Source organism: Pan paniscus, chromosome 13 (genome assembly GCF_029289425.2).
Source record: "Pan paniscus chromosome 13, NHGRI_mPanPan1-v2.0_pri, whole genome shotgun sequence".
Taxonomy (NCBI): Eukaryota; Metazoa; Chordata; class Mammalia; order Primates; family Hominidae; genus Pan; species Pan paniscus.
In genome coordinates, this window is record NC_073262.2 from 88,975,959 (window position 1) to 88,994,971 (window position 19,013).

A 19,013-nucleotide genomic window follows, 5' to 3' on the forward strand; every position below is an offset into this window, starting at 1 on the left:
AATCTTGATGACATAATGCTAAGTGAAAAAGCCTTCCACAAAAGATATGTGATATGGTTTGGCTCTGTGTCCCCACCAAAATATCATATTGAATTGTAATCCCCAGGTTTTGAGGGAGGGACCTAGTGGGAGGTGATTAGATCATTGGGGGCAGTTTCCCCCATGCTATTCTTGTGATAGTGAAGGAGTTCCCATGAGTGTTGATGGTTTTAAAAGTGTTTGTCAGTTCCTCCTTCACTCTCTCTCTCTCTCCTTCCTCCTTGTGAGGAAAGAGCTTGCTTCTCCTTTACTTTACACCATGATTGTAAGTTTCCTGAAACTTCCCCAGCCATGCAGAACTGTGAGTCAATTAAACCTCTTTTATTTATAAATTACCCAGTCTTTGGAGTATCTTTATATCAATGTGAAAACAGACTAATGCACCACATATTATATGACTCCATACACGTGAAATGATCAGAACAGGCAAATCTATAGAGACAAAAAAAAGTAGATTAATGATTGCCTAGCTTTATAGGACTGATGGGAAGGGAGAATGTGGAGTGACTGCTATGGGTACAGATTTCAATTTGGAGAGACATGGATCTTCTAAAATTAGATTTTTGTTATGGTTGCACAACTCTGTAAATACACTAAAAACCTTGAAATTGCATGCTTTAATTGGGCAAATTGCGTGGTATGTAAATTACATTTCCATGAAGCTGTTAAACAAGAAGGAAAAAAAAAAGTCAATACTTAGACAAGCAGTCTGCAAGCTCTATGTACCCATATAGGGTGTGTTGACTGTCAAGGAATAAAGTAATCAAACACAACAGAATCTTCAGGTAACAATGAAGGGAGAACCTATACCAATAACCATGACAAAGGCAAGGAAGGAAAACAATCCAACGTACTCCAGATGGGAATAGATCAGAAAAATTATTTCACTTCAGGAAGGTGAAACTGATAGAATACCAGACATGTCTGCACACCTTGAAAGAATATTTAGACAGTTATGACAAGGGAAAACACAAGCTTCATGGCGAAAGAAAAATAAGCGTAGTTCACTCCTGGAACAGCAGTGCATTGTCCTGTAGGTCTGCAAGAAAGCATTTGTGCAGTGGGAGGGGAGTGGTGATGGAGTGCTAAGTGTGTATCTTTCACGGGAGCAATATAAGCAGCAACATAGTCGTGTTATTTAGAGACCTGGAAGTAATCCCAAAATAATCCTCAAGAAAAGGTAGAAGTAGTTCCCTCCAAAAAAAGGGAAAATGAAAATGGCCAAAGACTGCTTGTTTTCATAACAAACTTTTAAAAAAAAACTATTGGTCTTTTTAAACTATGTGTATGTATAATTATAATAAAAATTAAAACCAAACAAACAAAGGTCATTGAGGCAGTGGCAGTGATGGCTTCCTCATGCCAGGGTAGCAGCTATGGGGGATTGTCTCACAATTTTCCTATCTTCTCTGCTCCTGAGAGAGGTAAAAGAGTCACCTCTAGAAATCCAGCCCCGATAGGGCCTTCTCCTCCCACCCTTCTAGTAATTCTGTAAACATTAATTTCCTTCTTTGAGATTCTTTCTCTTTAGAGTAGTTTTTTTTCCCTGCAAATGAACTCTGTCTTGTATAATGAAAACATAGACATAAGGAAAGTGCCAGTGCCTTATTCAACACCACAGAGTTATTTTTGTGGGAGAAATGAGACTGAAATTCAGGTTATCTGCTTTTCAGGCTGCTATACTATCTTCTATAGAAGCTGTTTACATGATATTGAGTGTCTCATGTTTTAGTCACTGAACTAAGCAATGATGCTAAAGCACTGAAGGACGTTTAGAGAGGCCAGCCCTCAGGAAGCACATAGTCTAATGGGGAAGATAAATAGTAAGTATTGACATTATGGCAATAAAATTTTAACTGTACAAAGTTCAAAGAAGGAAATATAAATATGCTATTACTGAATGTAACCAAAGGACTTGATGGTAGACTGGGAGTTCAGGAAAGCTCTCCAATGGACAAGAATGCTTGAAATAAAGCCAGAAAAATGAAATTACACATTGGTCACCCAAAAAAGGGGAAGACAATATATGGTGTATGCTTGTGGCTGACAGAAGAAAGCATGAAAATATGTCATTAGGTCAATGTTTAGTTGTTCAAAGCTAGAATGAAGACCAATGTAAATGAACCATGGCAAAGCAGGAAGCCATATCAGGTAAGGCATTGGAAGCCACAGAAAATATTTTAAGCTTTATACAAAGAGGATCAGAAGACAACGAAAGGTTTTAAGAGGTATTGACATCATCAGGTTTTTAAAAATAATATACTATTCTGCAGAGAGTAGATTAGAGGGATACAAAGGCATATAAAGAGAGCTCAGGAGGCTATCACAGGAGTCTGTGCAAGATATTTGAATCTGGCCAATTACTGTGGAAACAGAGAGAAGTGGACAGGGTCAACTTGACATATAGAGTGTGAGAGGTGAGTGAAAGAAAGGGGTTAAGGATGACAGAGATTTCTAGCATGAGCAAATAGATGGATGATGTTTTCATTTAAAGATAGGAAAAACTGGAGGAGACAGGGATTGTCGTAGAGACGATCAAGTGTGTAGCAATTGATACTGCACGGGGGAAAAAAAGACTTCTTTTCTCACCATGTTAAATTCATGGCTGAAATACATGTACGGCCTAGTGCTACATACTTTTATACAACCAGATCTCATAAGAACTCACTCACTATCACGAGAACAGCAAGAGGGGAAATCCACTCCCATGATCCAAACACCTGCCACCAAGTCCTCCCCCAACACTGGGAGTTAAAACTCGACATAAGATTTGGGTGGGGACACAGAACAGAACCCTATGAGCTCGTATATAATATTACATAGAATAAATAAAAATTAGATTTTAATATTGCATTTTCTGCTGGGGTAACATAAAAATACATTGTACATAATTGTCTGTGAAAGGAGAAAGTGAAAAGAAATGAAGCTTAAATAGTTTCCATTATTTCTAACCCATAACCAACGTTCACTTGTATAGTTATAGGGTAAAACTGGAATTACATGGCTGTTCAATTACTGTGAACTAATGTAATTGCTTTTAAGTTTGTTGTTTAAATATTTAAGCCAGTGGAAAAGGGCTTTTCTTCTTGACTTGTACAGAATTGAAATTCCCTTCACATTTGATCTAGATTTAAATGTCATTTCTCCACCAGGCGCGGAGGCTCATGTCTATAATCCCAGCACTTTGGGAGGCAAGGCAAGTGGATTGCTTGAGCTCAGAAGTTTGAGGCCACCCTTGGCAACATGGTGAAACCTCGTCTCTAAAAAAATAAAAATAAAAATAAATGAGCTGAGCATGGTAGCATGTGCCTATACTCCCAGCTACAGGTGGGCTGTTCACACCACTGCACTCCAGCCTGGATGACAAAGTGAGAGACGCTGTTTAAAAAAATAAAAGAAAGAATAGTAATTACCATTTCTCCTTTAATCCTACAAGTATAGACAATGGGTATTCTCAATTTTTATTTTTTTCTTTTTATCACATAGCCCATGTTTTCCTTTTAGTAACGGTAATAAAAATTACTCAAATTAATGATTTTATATCCTTTAAAAGAAAAAGCTTTTCAAATTTGAATATTGCTTTCCACATTATATTTTAATTCATCTTATGTCACAGAACACTAGTCTTTCTTTTTTTTTTGAGACTGATCCTCACTCTGTTGTCAGGCTGGAGTGCAGTGGCGCCTTCTCAGCTCACTGCAACCTCAGCTTTCCAGGTTCAAATGAGTCTCCTGCCTCAGCCCCCTGAGTAGCTGGGACTACAGGCACATGCCACCACGCCCAGCTAATTTTTGTATTTTTAGTAGAGATGGGGTTTCACCATGTTGGCCAGGATGGTCTCAATCTCTTGACCTCATGATCCGCCCACCTCAGCCTCCCACAGTGCTGGGAATACAGGCCTGAGCCACCACGCCCAGCCCAGAACCCTATTTCTGAATTTAATATAAAAGCTTGGAAAGATAACTAGAATTTTCCCTTGTTAAGAATTTTTAAATGTAAGTTAATATGAAAAATTAACCTAATACTCTTTGTGGCTCTTTTCCCTCTCAGTTTTCTAAGCCAAAATTTGGAACTAGAGACTCATACTGCCAATGGCATGAGAATTACATAGTTGTTTTCTCTAAAGTGTTCAAAGCTATTGTGGAATCATTTTTTAACTGAATTAATATTCCAGTAAAAAAATAAAGGGGCCAAAATTCAAGTCTAAACAATTTCTCTGCAGATCAACACTCTGAAGATAGATAATTTATATAATTAAAGTGTTAGATTATTGCTTTTAAAAATCCAACTAAATAGTAGTAAATGAATTGCATCCAACCGAAGAATACCTCTCATTAAAAGAAAATGCTGAGAGCTGGATCATAGTCAGGCTGGCGAAGTAGCAACGGTTACCATGGAGGCAAATTGGAACAGATAGAAAAGACCGCAATATATCAAACTTAACACCTCAACTTGCGCCTCGGTAATTACTTCATGCCAACATCCCATTGCTTTAAAGACATTCTGTGCTGGTTTGTTATAAGAGCACGCTGACATATCATTAGGCTTCAGATTTTCACAGCTCCTATAAAAGTTTTCATTGTGATTCTTTTTGTTAATCTTCCTTATGTTTTTGAATTGACCTCGGCAATCATAACTACAGATTTCTGAATTTTTTAAATATAGCATTTCTGATATTTTTCTCAAAATTAATGAAAATTATTCCAGTGACTATCCCAGTGGGTTCATAAGGAAAAGAGAAATATACTAGTTCCAAAATTAAAAGTAAACAAGACCATTTTTAGGGAAAAAAAATTGTATGTATCTTTTTACACCTGTAATACTCTAAACGATCTATTAAATAGTATTTGCAATAATTAAAAACAACAAAGTTTCTCTTATTTCTTATAAGTTGGCTCCCAGTATGAGAATGGAGCTCACTTACCTTCATATGCATATTTTGGATCGAAAAAAATGTCCCCACAGCCTAATATGTTGGGGTATGCATCATAGCCACAGTACATCAATAACACATTTTTTCAGCTGTTTTTTTAGCTAACTATCCATACTTTTCACAGTGAAGTTAAGATAAATTTAATTTCTCCACTGCTTAGCAATCGTCATCAATGGCTAAAAGATGCCCAGTACACTACTGAAATATTGAAATGTACATAGAGGGCAAAATTACAATTGAAAACTTTTATTTATTTACTTCCCCCAATTGCATGATGTTAACTGAAACCTACACACTCTGGCATGTTGGTTTATTTGAACATGAATTCTTCATATGACTAAATTGGCCCAATTTATTGAACACCTCATTATAAGTCATACCCCTTCTTATTTGGTAATTCTTAATGCCAGAAATTGTGGCAATAAAAATGAATTAATATGTAGAAGTAATAACTTTGTTAATACAGGTATTTGTATACTTTTTCTTCATGTAAATAAGTAAATAACTCATGTATATGTTCATTTCTAATGAAAAATGCAAAATCAATGTTCTCATCTTCTCACTGTTCTAGTCATGAGCTGTCAATAATTAACTCCTTAGAAGATTTTATAGAGTCAATTTTTATAAATAGAGGTATTGGTAGTGACAGGAATCAATATAATATAAGTCCCCTCCCAACTTTCTCTACCCTGTCTTCCAGGGAAAAATAGCACTTTGTACTCAATAGACTGAACCAAATAGATCTAGATTTTCTCTTCCCTTTCATTCCCTCACCACAATCAGTCTCAAAATTCCCCTTCTTAAATGGGCCTGAATCTGTTCCTTTTCCAATATCCACACTGTCATTGCTTTAATTCAGAGTTACAATACTTTTCACTTGGATTATTGCAACTCTTTCAGCTGGCCCCTACCTAGCTTCCTCTGTCATCTTCTTACTCTCCATTCTCTATGGCCAGAGCTGTCTTTCTACACCTCAAAACTATTCATATTCGTGTCTTTAGGAAATTCACCAACAGCTCTCAATTGCTTTAAGGACAAAATCTGAACTTTTCAGCAGCTCTTCATGGCTTTCATGTGTGGTCCTTGCTTGCCTGTCCAGCCTCATCCCCCGTTACCTCATAAAAACTAATAATTTAACACCACTTGAAATTTGCAGGAGCAATAATCTCTTAGGCCCTCATGTGCCTCCAGGATTTAGTTCCCATTCCCACTCCTCCTAGGTCCTACCACCTCCCTTTCCTCCCAGGCTCAGTTAGGTGTGTCTCCTTTGGACTCTGGTCTATTATATTTGTACACATCACCACAATGCTTGTGTGCTTGTCTTCTCCTCTAGATTCTGCCCTTATGACCATGAGCTCCCAAAGGGTAAAATGTTTCTTAATTTCTAGACAATGTGTTCAATGTATAGACACATGGATATTTTTTACAAAACTTGAACTTTTGAGGAAAGTCCTTACTTTATTATTCACTTTATTTCATTGTTCTCATAAGTACAGAATAATATTTTAGGAATGTCACTGATGGGGTTCAGGGCATAATACCCCCAAAATATTTTAGGCCAAAGGAATTTTATAAAACCACAGAAGCTTGAAGGTCACTCTTTGATCTGCCCTTCTCCCCTGAAACAGGTCATAAAACCTAGGAAGAATTTTCCGAACTTCCCCTGAAGGAGTCCTCAGGTGAGAAGTGCCCTTTCTATACCAGATGAAAAGAACATGCTTATCTCCAAAGATAGGGAAGAATCTGAACAAATAGGCCTTGCTATATTTCCTCCAGTTTAGTACTATTAAATCATACTTCTTTATCCAATCATACATCTCCATGACTCTATCTACTTCATCAAACCCGGCATAACAAATATACAGGTTTACCCATTTCTTTGCATCTTCATTTTATTATGAAGGCTCTTGTATCACATTAAACTTATATTAAATAAACTTGTATGTTTTACTCTTGTTCATAAATCTTTTGTTATCAGGGCCTCAGCCATGAACCTAGGATGGGTAAGGAAAAGGTACTTCCTCTACCCTACCTCCTCATTTTTAGTATAAAAAATATTATAAACATAGATTTAATTGTGTAGGTCAAAGAGAAGGAAAAAAATAACATGCTGTGGCACTTTATGGTAAATAAAAATAATAACTTTCCCAGTTACTAAAAAGAAATAGAAATTTATCAATTTCTTACTGTTAGAAGTCTTCTGTCTATAGGCCAGAACTTGGGCAGTCTTCTCTCTCAGTTTATACTGAAAACATTCAATTTCCTTTTTATTATAATTGTCAATTAAAATTATCTAAAAAAAGACATTAATTTGCTCCCTTTGCACTTCCGATTAGCTTAACAGAACTCAATTGTCAATTGCAGTTTCTACCTCTTCTTTTCAGTGATAACAGAGAAATACTAAACCACAGCAGTGATAACACAGCTTCAATCAGAGCAACTGCCATTTCTCTTATTTTAAGACAAAATCCTGGACACTTAATTTGTATGTGTTTCATTCATAACTTCCAACTTTCCCATAGGTCATATCAACTTTAAACATTTTACTTAACTGAGCTCTGTGAGCATTTTACAACATATGACAATTATATATGTGTTATGTAAATATATAAAACATATATATGAGGCAATCAGAGTAAGAGCTGGAGTGATCATACTTCAGAAGTTAGTTGTCCTTAACATTAACCCGTCTCTCTTTTATCTCATGTGCCACAGTATCACAGTATCATCCTCTATGAGTGTCATAACATGAGAAAGTTTGGGAAGTTCTATCATACAGTTTCATCAGTAACAGCAAATCTTTAATGTACACATTATTTTCCTCATCTAAACTTGCTTTGATGCTTGTATTCTCTACGTCATTGGCTTGTGCCACCACCCAACCAGTCAACCAGGTTAGAAATATGACTCCTGTCTCTCACCACCTTCTAATTACTGACAAGTTTAACTGCTGACTATTTCTCCAGATAGTCGATTCTACTCTCTATACTTCCACTATCAGTCCAATTCATCATGATCTGTCATATGAAATATGGCCTCCTAAATGGTCTCCTTTTAATTTGATCAATTTCAAAATTATGCTTCACAGAGCCACCTTTCCAACAATAAATGTGACTGCTCCATATACTAAAATGCTACAGTGGTTTTCCATTATTAGTAGAATAAACTCCTTGCTTCTCAAAACTGGATCACATAAAGCACTCCACGAAATGGCCAATACCCAATTCTTAGCTACTTCCAGCTAAAGTTCCAGAAAGATCACACTGCTTGTACTTCACCATATAAAACCAACATTTTTTCATCCTCATTCAGTGATATGCTGGTAAATTAGTCTCACAGTGGGGAGATATAGATAGAACCCAGATTTGTAACATCTGCCAACATTTATGTTGCAAATACTCCTACCGTGGCTAATAGTAAGCTACTAACATGGCATCACTGAATGTGAAGTTGAGTAGAGATACAGAGTAGTGTAAACTAAAAATAAAATTCCAGGCCCACCCCAACCATCTGAATGGACCCCTCCTCTCAACCACGGGCATTCTAAAGTTTACCTAAAAAACTAGTTGAGGCCATGATGGGAAGGGGGGTCAAATATGCCTCATTATACCCCGCTCCCTTTGGAATTCAGGCACAACTGACCAGCATTAACATTAAAATGGATATCTTAATACTTTTTGTAGCAATAAGACACCAAATTCCAGCCTGACACTAGTACAGCATCACATGAGAGACAGCAGCCCCAGAAAGAAATTGAAGTATTTTACCCCGAAATAGATTTCTTTGACATATTTTGAAATGGCCCTACAAAGCTGTCTCTTGTGGCTTCAAAAAATCTACATTCTGCAGGAAACCCCCTTCCCTTTCCAGGTCTTTTCCTTGATCCAAGAGAGAATTAACATTAAGAGTCTGGTAGCTTTTCAAGTCTGATAAAAAACATTTACAATCTATTCTCTCTGAAGCCTACTACCTAGAGGCTTCATCTGCATAATAATAAGCTTGGTCTTAACTTCTTATCTTAACCCAGACACTCTCTTGTATGGATTCCAGGTCTTTAGACAAACTCTTTCAACCAATTGCCAGTCAGGAAATCTTTGAATCCACCTATAACCTGGAAGCCCCCACTTTGAGTTGTCTTACCTTTCTAGACCAAATCAATGTAAATCTTGCATGTACTGATTGATGTCTTAAGTCTCCCTAAAATGTATAATATAACACCAACCTTTAGCCTGATCACCTTGGGCACGTGTCATCAGGACCTTCTGAGGCTGTGGCGCAGGCATATCCTTAACCTTGGCAAAACAAACTTCTAAATTGATTGAGACTTGTCTCAGATACTTTTTGGTTTACAGTAGCACTTGATAATATAGTAATTTTACCACACAGTTAAAATAGACACATATTTAAGAGCATAGATGTGCCTAAGAGCATAGGTAATAGTAAAAGGTAGTTAAATAATTAGGAAGTAATAAGTTCTTTTATGTTTATTACTTTTGCGTTTAATATAATTTATTTAAGGGTCAGTTTATATAACCTATTTAATAATGGCTGTATTCAAAAATCAACTCACAAAATCGCTGAAAATTTAACAACCATCTCCTGCACACCAATATAAGCTGCCTTTGCTCATGGTATTCCTACATGTGGAGTGCCATCTTATCCAATTCTTCAGCCTTCCTCCTTGCCACCCAAGGACTGCAAATCCTTTAAGCCCAATTTTCTCAAAGTATGATCACGGATACATGCTTCAAATCCCCTGGAGTTTCCAGAATGCATATTTTCTAGAATGCATGTTCCTGGGCTTCTCCTCCCAGACTTGCTGAACCTGTAATTCCCTTGTAGGGGACTAAAGAAAAGCTTCCAATTTGACCTTTGAAGGTTTGCTGAAAAATCAATTCACAAAAGGAGATTAACTGGAGAAAAGGCATACACATTTATTAAAGTGCACATGAGGGAAAAACCACAGCATGATTACCCCCATGCCCCAGTGGGGTTCAAAAATTTATATACCCTCCTGTGGTTACAGAAAGAATGGCAGCTTGGATCATGGCAAAACAGGTTATGGTAGCAAAACAGGTTATGGGAGAGGGAGAAGAGGAAGCCTGGCTAGCAAATGTGGTCTTGTTATATAGATGAAACTCACATGTAGCAGCCCTCAGACAGAACAGATGGTGAATGTTTCTTTCAAACCTTTAAAGGTGTCAGACTCTCAGTTAATATTTCCTAGATCTGGACAAAGAAAGGCCTCAGAGAAAATCTGGCTGCATCATGCAGATTTTCTCTATAGATGCAAATCTCCCCCAACAAAAGACAACCTTGCAGGATTACTTCTGTTTGCAGGCCCTCTGAAGAAACATCTCAAAATATGACAAAGAAGTATATTTTGGGGTGAAATATTTTTCTTTCCTTCACCCTGAAAGCCTAGGAATCTGCAATTTAGCAAGCTGGTTTGCTAGGAGAGTCTGAAGCACGTTAAACTTTGAGAACCATTTGTTGAAACTATTCTTCTGCTAAGGTGTTGTAACACTCAGGAGGTTTTTCCTGTCTGACTCACTCCCATGAGGACAGGATAGGGAAAGAGCAAGGTCACAGGGGCTTGAAATGGTGTGGCATAGAAAACTATGATAGTTCAGCAGGCCCACAGGGTGGAAGGTAAGAAGTGTAAATTGTAAAGTAAGGTCTATAGAGGCTGATAAGGGATGTCCCATGGAAGGCCCTTTATTGCAAATGTGGACTATGGTCTTTATGGCTAACGCAGTGAAAAATAATTGAAGAGTCTGAAGCCAAAAAGTAACAACCAATATTTGAATAAGACAGCTCAATCTTCCTTTTCCTTGTGGAAACATTAATAACTCATTGAAAAGAACAAAACCATTTTAAACAAAATTATATAAATTTTTCTCAGCTTGACTAAAATCCTGCATCTGTTATCTATAGGAGAAATAACCTCCATTATAAACAAAAGGAAACAAATGAAAACAACACAAGTTCTAATTCTTTTATTCCTAGATGGACAGCCTCTCTTTGAGCAAAGCAGTTGACAAAAGGCAATGATTCCTGTTCCTTCAATTAAATCTTCCCTTTCAGATTGCCTTTCCCTAATTAGTACCACCTGTCAGGGAAGAAAAACTTTTCCTCTACCCTTTTATGTTTAGTAAATGAGGACCTGAAAATTAAACAGACAAAAGCAAATCAGCAAAAGAAAGAAACAGATTTAATTACATGTGTATATACAAGCATTCACAAAGAAATGTGGTTCAAGGAAGTGGTTAGAATAGGGGTTTATATGCCAGTTGAAAAAGTGATCAGGAGGGGCAGAGGGGCTCTTCTGGAAGAACAAATGACTTCTTAGAAAGCAAGTAGAGGCCGGGTGCGGTGGCTTACCCCTGTAATCCCAGCACTTTAGGAGGCTGAAATGGGCGGATCACGTGAGGTGAGGAGTTCGATACCAGCCTCACCAACATGGAGAAACCCTGTCTCTACTAAAAATACAAAAATTAGCCGGGCGTGGTGGCGTATGCCTCTAATCCCAGCCACTTGGGAGGCCGAGGCAGGAGAATCGCTTGAACCTGGGAGGCAGAGGTTGCAGTGAGCCAAGATCATACCATTGATTGCACTCCAGCCTGGGCAACAACAGTGAAACTCTGTCTCAAAAAAAAAAAAAGAAAGTGAGTAGAAAGGACACTTATAGGATGAAGCAAGATGGTAGAATAGAGGGTTTTACTAATTGTCCCCATCCCCAGCAAGGACACCAAGTTAATAACTATCTATACAGACAAAAACAACTTCATAAGAATCAAAAATCAGGTGAGCACTCACAGTACCTGGTTTTAACTTTATATCACTGAAAAAGGTGTTGAAGAGATAGAAAAAAACTGTCTAGAATGCTGACACCATCCCTCTCCCAGCCTTGGCAGCAAGGGCATGGTGCTGAGAGCATTTCTGGGCACTGGAGAAGGGAGAACACAGCAACTGTGAGGCACTGAACTCAGCACTGTCCTGTTAATGCAGAAAGAAAAACCAGACCAAACTCAGCTGACATCTGCCCACAGAGGGAGCATTTAAACCAGCCCTAGCCAGAGAGGAATTGAGGATCCCAGCAGTCAGAACTTGAGTGCCTGCCAACCTCACCACCGAAGGCTACAGTACTCTGTGTCTCCAAGTAAATCTGAAAGGCAGTCAAGGCCATAAGCACTGCAACTCTTAGGCAAGTCCTAGTACTGAACTAGGCCCAGATACAGTGGACTTGGGGAGTGCTGGGGAGTGGCACGTGACACACTGAGACACCAGCTGGGGCAGCCAAGGGAGTACTGGCATCACCCCTCCCCTAACCCTAGGCTGCACGGCTCATGACTCCAAAAGAGACCTCTTCCTTCTGCTTGAGAAGAGGACAGGGAAGAGTGGGGAGGACTTTGTCTTCCATCTTAGATACTAGCTCAGCTACAGCAGGATAGGGTACTGGGCAGCGTCGTGAGGTCCCCGTTCTAGGGCTTAACGCCCAGTCAATATATCTAGGCACACCCTGGGCCAGAAGGGAACCCACTGCCTTGAAGGAAAGGACCAAGTGCTGAAAGCATTCATCACCTGCTAATTGAATAGCCCTTGCAAACAGAACAACCAGCGGTGATACCCAGGTAACTATGTCAAGGTTCTTGAGTGAGCCTCTGAGATTTGCTGGCTTCAGTTGAGACTCAGCACATTACCAGCTGTCGTGGCAATGGGGAAAAACTCCTTCTGTTTGAGAAAAGCAGAGGGAAAAGTAAAGAAAACTTTGTCCTACCCTTATGCATCAGCATCGCCATAGGAGGAAATAGTACCAACCAGGCTCTTGGGGTCTCCAGTTCTAGGACTTGATTCTTGGACAGCATTTCTGGATCTGCCCGGGGCCAGAGGGGAGCCCACTACCCTGAAGGGTGAATCCCAGACCAGGCAGCATTCACCACAAGCTGAGTTAAGAACTCTTGTGCCTTAGGGAAAGATTGGCTGGTAGTCTGGCAGTATTCCTCATGGCCAGGGCTGGTGGTAGCTACAGGTTAAGTCTCCTCTGCTTTTGAAAGGGGAAAGAACAGCAGGAAGAACTGGGTCTTGTAGTTTGAGTGCCAGCTCAGCTGAAATACAATAGAACACCAGGTCAACTTCTAAGGTTTTTTACTCTAGTTACTGACTCCTGGATAGCACTTCTGGACCCACATAGGGCCTAGGAGACCTTGTTGCCCTGAAGGGAAGGACATATACCAGGCTGGCTTTGCTACCTTCTGATTCTAGAGCCCCAGGGCCTTGAGAGAACACAGGCAAAAGCCAGGGAGTGGTTACAGCAGGCCTTGGATAAAACTCAGTGATATGCTGGCTTCAGGTCTGACCCATTGCAATCACAGTGGCAGTGATTGCACACTGTGATGGCCACAGAGATGCCAGTGTCACTCCACCCCCAGGTTGAGATGGCTCAGAACAGAGAGAGAAATTCCACTTGTTTGGGACAAAGTAAGGAAAAGAACAAGAGTCTCTACCTGGTAATCCAGAGAATTCTCCCAGGTCTTGTCCTAGACCATCAACATAGTACATCTGCAAGTCTGTAAGAACCAAAGCATTCCTGGACTATGGGTGCCCCCTAAAGTAGACACAGCTTAGATCACAAAACCCAAGTCCTTTCAAATATCTGGAAAGCCTTCCTGAGAAGGATGGCTACAAATAATCCTTGACAGTGAAGACTACAATAAATACCAAATTCTTCAATGCCCAGACACTGAGGAACATCCACTAGAATCAACACCATCCAGGAAAGCATGACCTCACCAAATAAACTAAATAATTCACCAGGAACCAATCCTGGAGAAATAGAGATATGTGACCTTCTAGAAGAGAATTTAAAATAGCTGTGTTGAGGAAACTCAAAGAAATTCAAGATAACACAGAGAAGGAACTTATAATTCTATGACATAAATTTAACAAAGAGATTGAAATAATTTAAAAAAAGACGCAGAACTTCTAAAGCTAAAAAATAAAATTAGTATACTGAAGAATGCATCAGTATCCTTTAATTGCAGAATTTATCAAACAGAAGAATTTGTGAGCTTGAAGATAGGCTGTTTGAAAATACACAGTCAGAGGAGACAAAAGAAAAAAAGAATAAAAAACAATAAAGCCTGCCTACAGGATCTAGAAAATAGCTCAAAAGGGCAAATATAAGAGTTATTAGCCTTAAATAGGAGATAGAGAAAGAGATAAGATTAGAAAGTTTATTCAAAGAAATAATAACCAAGAACTTCCCAAACCTAAAGAAAGATATCAATATCCAAGCACAAGAAGGTTATACATCAAGCAGATTTAACCAAAAAAAGACTACTTCAAGGCATTTAATAATTAAACTCCCAACAGTCAAGGATAAAGAAAGCGTCCAAAAAGAAGCAAGAGAAAAGAAACAAATAACTTACAATGGAGCTCCAATATATCTGGTAGCAGACTTCTCAGTGGAAACATTACAAGCTACGAAAGAGAGGCATGACATATTTAAAGTATTGAAGAAAAATAAAATTTTTTCCTAGAGAAGTATATCTGGTAAAAATACCCTTCAAACATGAAGGAAAAAAAAGATTCTTCCAGACAAACAAAAGCTGAGGGATTTCATGTATACCACATCTTTTCTACAAAAATTCACTAAAGGGAGTATTTCAATGAGAAAGAAAAGGACATTAATGAGCAATAAGTAATCACCTGAAGGTACAAAAATCACTGGTAACAGTAACTACACAGAAAAACACAGAATATTATAACACTGTGACTCTGGAGTAAATTACTCTTATCCTAAATAGAAAGACTCAATGATGAACCAATCAAAAATAATAAATACAACTAAAATTTCAAGACATAGTCAGTACAATAAGATATAAATAGAAACAACTGAAAGTTAAAAAGTTGGGGGATGAAGTTAAGGCATAGGGATTTTACTAGCCTTCTTTTTACTTGTTTGTTTTTTTATGCAAATACTGTTAAGCTTTATCCATTTAAAATAATGAGTTATAGAGGCGGCGGAGCCAAGATGGCCAAATAGGAAGAGCTCCAGTCGACAGCTCCCAGCGTGAGCGACGCAGAAGATGGGTGATTTCTGCATTTCCAACTGAGCAAACGGCACACCAGGAGATTATATCCCGCACATAGCTCGGAGGGTCCTATGCCGACAGAGCCTCACTTATTGCTAGCACAGCAGTCTCAGATCAAACTGCAAGGTGGCAGCAAGGCTGGGGGAGGGGCACCCACCATTGCCGAGGATTGAGTAGGTAAACAAAGCAGCTGGGAAGCTCGAACTGGGTGAAGCCCTCCGCAGCTCAAGGAGGCCTGCCTGCCTCTGTAGACGCCACCTCTGGGGGCAGGGCATAGCCAAACAAAAGGCAGCAGAAACCTCTGCAGACTTAAATGTCCCTGTCTGGCAGCTTTGAAGAGAGAAGTGGTTCTCCCAGCATGCAGCTGGAGATCTGAGAACAGACAGACTGCCTCCTCAAGTGGGTCACTGACCCCCAAGTAGCCTAACTGGGAGGCACCCCCCAGTAGGGGCAGACTGACACCTCACATGGCCGGGTACTCCTCTGAGACAAAACTTCCAGAGGAATGATCAGGCAGCAACAGTTGCTGTTCACCAATATCTAGTGTACTGCAGGCCCCACTGCTGATACCCAGGCAAACAGGGTCTGGAGTGGACCTCTAGCAAACTCCAACAGACCTGCAGCTGAGGGTCCTGATGGTTAGAAGAAAAACTAACAAACAGAAAGGACATCCACACCAAAATCCCATCCGTGCATCACCATCATCAAAGACCAAAGGTAGATAAAACCACAAAGATGGGGAAAAAACTGAGCAGAAAAACTGAAAACTCTAAAAATCAGAGTGCCTCTCCTCCTCCAAAGGAACACAGCTCCTCACCAGCAATGGAACAAAGGTGGATGGAGAATGACTTTGACGAGTTGAAAGAAGAAGGCTTCAGACGATCATACTACTCCAAGCTAAAGGAGGAAGTTCGAACCCATGGCAAAGAAGTTAAAAACCTTGAAAAAAAATTAGACGAATGGCTAACTAGAATAACCAATGCAGAGAAGTCCTTAAAGGACCTGATGGAGATGAAAACCATGGCACAAGAACTATGTGATGAATGCACAAGCTTCAGTAGCCAATGCAATCAACTGGAAGAAAGGGTATCAGTGATGGAAGATCAAATGAATGAAATGAAGCAAGAAGAGAAGTTTAGAGAAAAAAGAATACAAGGAAACGAACAAAGCCTCCAAGAAAGATGGGACTATGTGAAAAGACCAAATCTACGTCTGATTGGTGTACCTGAAAATGACGGGGAGAATGGAACCAAGTTTGGAAACACTCTGCAGGATGTTATCCAGGAGAACTTCCCCAATCTAGCAAGGCAGGCCAACATTCAAACTCGGGAAATACAGAGAACGCCACAAAGATACTCCTCGAGAAGAGCAACTCCAAGACACATAATTGTCAGATTCACCAAAGTTGAAATGAAGGAAAAAATGTTAAGGGCAGCCAGAGAGAAAGGTCGGATTACCCACAAAGGGAAGCCCATCAGACTAACAGCTGATCTCTTGGCAGAAACTCTACAAGCCAGAAGAGAGTGGGGGCCAATATTCAACAATCTTAAAGAAAAGAATTTCCAACCCAGAATTTCATATCCAGCCAAACTAAGCTTCATAAGTGAAGGAGAAATAAAATACTTTACAGACAAGGAAATGCTGAGAGATTTTTGTCACCACCAAGCCTGCCCTACAAGAGCTCCTGAAGGAAGCACTAAACATGGAAAGCAACAACCGGTACCAGCCACTGCAAAAACATGCCAAATTATAAAGACCATCAAGGCTAGGAAGAAACTGCATCAACTAACGAGTAAAATAATCAGCTAACAACATAATGACAGGATTAAATATACACAAAACAATATTAACCTTAAAAGTAAATGGGCTAAATGCTCCAATTAAAAGACACAGACTGGCAAATTGGATAAAGAGTCAAGACCCATCAGTGTGCTGTATTCAGGAAACCCATCTCACGTGCAGAGACACACATAGGCTCAAAATAAAGGGATGAAAGAAGATCTCCCAAGCAAATGGAAAACAAAAAAAGGCAGGGGTTGCAATCCTAGTCTCGGATAAAACAGACTTTAAACCAACAAAGATCAAAAGAGACAAAGAAGGCCATTACATAATGGTAAAGGGATCAATTGAACAAGAAGAGCTAACTATCCTAAATATATATGCACCCAATACAGGAGCACCCAGATTCATAAAGCAAGTCCTTATAGACCTACAAAGAGACTTAGACTCCGATCAAATAATTATGGGAGACTTTAACACCTCTAACACCCCACAGTCAACATTAGACAGATCAATGAGACAGAAAGTTAGCAAGGATATTCACGAATTGAAATCAGCTCTGCACCAAGCGGACCTAATACACATCTACAGAACTCTCCACCCCAAATCAACACAATATACATTCTTCTCAGCACCACACAACACCTATTCCAAAATCAACCACATAGTTGGAAGTAAAGCACTCCTCAGCAAATGTAAAAGAACATAAATTATAAAAAACTGTCTCTCAGACCACAGTATAACCAAACTAGAACTCAGGATTAAGAAACTCACTCAAAACCACACAACTACATGGAAACTGAACAACCTGCTCCTGAATGACTACTGGATACATAACAAAATGAAGGCAGAAATAAAGATGTTCTTTAAAACCAATGAGAACAAAGACACAACATACCAGAATCTCTGGGACACATTCAAAGCAGTGTGTAGAGGGAAATTTATAGCACTAAATGCCCACAAGAGAAAGCAGGAAATATCTAAAATTGACACCCTAACATCACAATTAAAAGAACTAGAGAAGCAACAGCAAACACACTGAAAAGCTAAGAGAAGGCAAGAAATAACTAAGATCAGAGCAGAACTGAAGGAAATAGAGACACAAAAAACTCTTCAAAAAATCAATGAATCCAGGAGCTGGTTTTTTGAAACGATCAACAAAATTGATAGACCACTAGCAAGACTAATAAAGAAGAAAAGAGAGAAGAATCAAATAGAAGCAATAAAAAATGATAAAGGGGATATCACCACCAATCCCACAGAAATAAAAACCACCATCAGAGAATACTACAAATACCTCTACGCAAATAAACTTGAAAATCTAGGACAAATGCATAAATTACTTGACACATACACCCTCCCAAGACTAAACCAGGAAGAATTTGAATCTCTGAATTGACCAAAAACAGGCTCTGAAATTGAGGCAATAATTAATAGCTTACCAAAAAAAGTCCAGGACCAGATGGATTCACAGCCGAATTCTACCAGAGGTACATGGAGGAGCTGGTACCATTCCTTCTGAAACTATTCCAATCAATAGAAAGAGGGAATCCTCCCTAACTCATTTTGTGAGGCCAGCATCATCCTGATACCAAAGCCTGGCAGAGACACAACAAAAAAAGAGAATTTTAGACCAATATCCCTGAGGAACACGGATGCAAAAGTCCTCAATAAAATACTGGCAAACTGAATCTAGCAGCACATCAAAAAGCTTATCCACCATGATCAAGTGGGCTTCATGCCTGTGATGCAAGGCTGGTTCAACATATGCAAATCAATAAACGTAATCCAGCATAGAAACAGAACCAAAGACAAAAACCACATGATTATCTCAATAGATGCAGAAAAGGCCTTTGACAAAATTCAACATCACTTCATGCTAAAAACTCTCCATAAATTAGGTATTGATGGGACGTATCTCAAAATAATAAGAGCTATCTATGACAAACCCACAGCCAATATCATACTGAATGGGCACAAACTGGAAGCATTCCCTTTGGAAACTGGCACAAGACAGGGATGCCCTCTCTCACCACTCCTATTCAACATAGTGTTGGAAGTTCTGGCCAGGGCAATTAGGCAGGAGAAAGAAATAAAGGGTATTCAATTAGGAAAAGTGGAAGTCAAATTGTCCCTGTTTGCAGATGACATTATTGTATATCTAG

The 19,013-nt window shown here is 39.2% G+C and overlaps 1 long non-coding RNA gene across 10 annotated transcripts in view; it reads right to left on the reverse strand.

Annotated features, from left to right (window-relative positions):
• The window catches only part of LOC103786954 (uncharacterized), a 461,968-nt gene that overhangs the window by 275,887 nt on the left and 167,068 nt on the right, over positions 1–19,013 (reverse strand). The window contains exon 3 of one of the 10 annotated variants that reach the window (XR_010109523.1): positions 18,291–18,446. The exons of the other annotated variants lie outside the window; for them this stretch is intronic. This is a non-coding gene — a long non-coding RNA (uncharacterized LOC103786954). The remainder of the gene's footprint in view (positions 1–18,290; positions 18,447–19,013) is intronic. 10 annotated transcript variants of the gene reach the window in all.